Source organism: Lates calcarifer, unplaced genomic scaffold, assembly GCF_001640805.2.
Source record: "Lates calcarifer isolate ASB-BC8 unplaced genomic scaffold, TLL_Latcal_v3 _unitig_5852_quiver_707, whole genome shotgun sequence".
Taxonomy (NCBI): Eukaryota; Metazoa; Chordata; class Actinopteri; family Centropomidae; genus Lates; species Lates calcarifer.
The window spans coordinates 1-2,500 of NW_026117765.1; positions in this window are offsets into that span (position 1 = coordinate 1).

The following is a 2,500-nucleotide window of genomic DNA, read 5'->3' on the forward strand; positions in this document are numbered from 1 at the left end:
GCAGGTTCAGACATTTGGTGTATGTGCTTGGCTGAGGAGCCAATGGTGCGAAGCTACCATCTGTGGGATTATGACTGAACGCCTCTAAGTCAGAATCCCGCCTAGACGTAACGATACCGTAGCGCCGCGGATCTTCGGTTGGCCCGGATAGCCGGCTTCGGTCGGTGAGCAGAGCCGTTCGTGAAAGGGCTGGGGTGCGCCGGATGGTGGTCGCCCCTCTCCTTCCTCGCACCGCATGTTTGTGGAGAACCTGGTGCTAAATCACTTGCAGACGACCTGATTCTGGTCAGGGTTTCGTACGTAGCAGAGCAGCTCCCTCGCTGCGATCTATTGAAAGTCAGCCCTTGATCCAAGCTTTTGTCGGTGGCCTACCGGCCCACTGGCAACTCCCCCCCTCCCCTGCTTCCAGAGTACCAGGGGCGCCGGGACTTGGACTGTCCAGCACCAGCACCAGCACCAGCACCAGCACCCACAACCCCAACCCCAGGAGGGGGTGGCGGCGGAGGACCAGGCCGAAAAGAGTGCCTCGGCCCCAGGGCGCGGGCCCAGCCGAGCCCCGGTCCTGCCTCGGCCGGGCGCGGGCCCAGCCGAAGCCCCGGTCCTCCCCGGAGCAATCTTTAGAAAGTAAAAAATGACAAAGTCCAGCACCAGCACCAGCATCAACCCCAACCCCAGGAGGGGGTGGCGGCGGAGGACCAGGCCAAAAAGAGTGCCTCGGCCCCGGGCGCGGGCCCGGCCGAAGCCCCGGTCCTCCCCTGGTACAAAACTTGAGAACACCAGGGGCACGGAACGTTTCTGGGAGTACCAGGGGCACGGAACGTTTCTGGGAGTACCAGGGGCACGAAATGTTTCTGAGAATACCAGGGGCACGAAATGTTTCTGAGAATACCAGGGGCACGAAACATTTCTTAGAGTACCAGGGGCACAAAATGTTTCTGAGAGTACCAGGGGCGCAAAGTCTTTTTTAGAGTACCAGGGGCACAAAGTCTTTTTTAGAGTACCAGGGGCGCGGGAGTCTGGGCGGCGCGGCACTAAGTGTGTAGCCGGGAAGGGGTGCTTAAGTGTGGGTACACAGGCTCGGCTGGTGCGCTGGGTCCCTGGAGGTTGGGTTAGGGTGGGAGGTGGGAGGCCGGAGGTCAGGCCTAGGGTTGAGGGATGCCCCTGGTGGGGGCAGCCTGGGCCCGGCCTGGGGCTAGGGTTGGCGGGCGGTGGGAGGCCGGAGGTCAGGCCTAGGGTTGAGGGATGCCCCTGGTGGGGGCAGACTGGGCCGGGCCTGGGGCTAGGGTTGGCGGGCGGTGGGAGGCCGGAGGTCAGGCCTAGGGTTGAGGGATGCCCCTGGTGGGGGCAGACTGGGCCGGGCCTGGGGCTAGGGTTGGCGGGCGGTGGGCCGGAGGTCAGGCCTAGGGTTGAGGGATGCCCCTGGTGGGGTCTGTTCTGGGCCAGGGTGCTAGGGTTGGTGGGCAGAGAACAAGCCCGGCGAAGGGTGTTGGAGGGCGAGGGTGGGAGTTTCATGGCGAGTATGGGCCTGGAGCTTAGTGTTAGGCTCCAGCTCAGGGGTAAGGGGCCCCGCATGGGTTTAGGGTTAGGGCAGGTTAGGGTTAGGGCAGGTTAGGGTTAGGGCAAGGGGCCCCCATGGTTAGGGTTAGGTAAGGGGCTCCACATGGTTTTAGGGTTAGGCAAGGGGCCCAAGCAGGTTAGGGTTAGGTAAGGGGCTCCACATGGTTTTAGGGTTAGGCAAGGGGCCCAAGCAGGTTAGGGTTAGGGCAAGGGGCCCAAGCAGGTTAGGGTTAGGTAAGGGGCCCAAGCAGGTTAGGGTTAGGTAAGGGGCCCAAGCAGGTTAGGGTTAGGGCAAGGGCCCCATGGTTAGGGTTAGGGTTAGGTAGGGTTAGGGTTAGGGTTAGGGGCTCCACATGGTTTTAGGGTTAGGCAAGGGATCCACGCAGGTTAGGGTTAGGGCAAGGGGCCCACGCAGGTTAGGGTTAGGCAAGGGGCCCAAGCAGGTTAGGGTTAGGGCAAGGGGCCCCAGGTTAGGGTTAGGGCAAGGGGCCCATGGTTAGGGTTAGGTAAGGGGCCCGAGGGTTAGGCAGGGTTAGGGTTAGGGCAAGGGGCCCGGTTAGGGTTAGGCAAGGGGCCCGAGCAGGTTAGGGTTAGGGCAAGGGGCCCCCATGGTTAGGGTTAGGTAAGGGGCAGGGTTAGGGGGGTCCAAGCAGGTTAGGGTTAGGGCAAGGGGCCCACGCAGGTTAGGGTTAGGGGGGCAAGGGGCAAGGGGCCCCATGGTTAGGGTTAGGTAAGGGGCCCCGCGGGGTGGGTTAGGGTTAGGGTTAGGGCAAGGGCCAAGGGGCAAGGGGCCCACGCGTGGTTAGGGTTAGGGTTAGGTGGTTAGGGTTAGGGCAAGGGGTTAGGGTTAGGGGGGCCCCTGGGTTAGGCTTAGGGTTAGGGCAAGGGGCCACAGGCAAGGGGCCCACGCAGGTTAGGGTTAGGCAAGGGGCCCGAGCAGGTT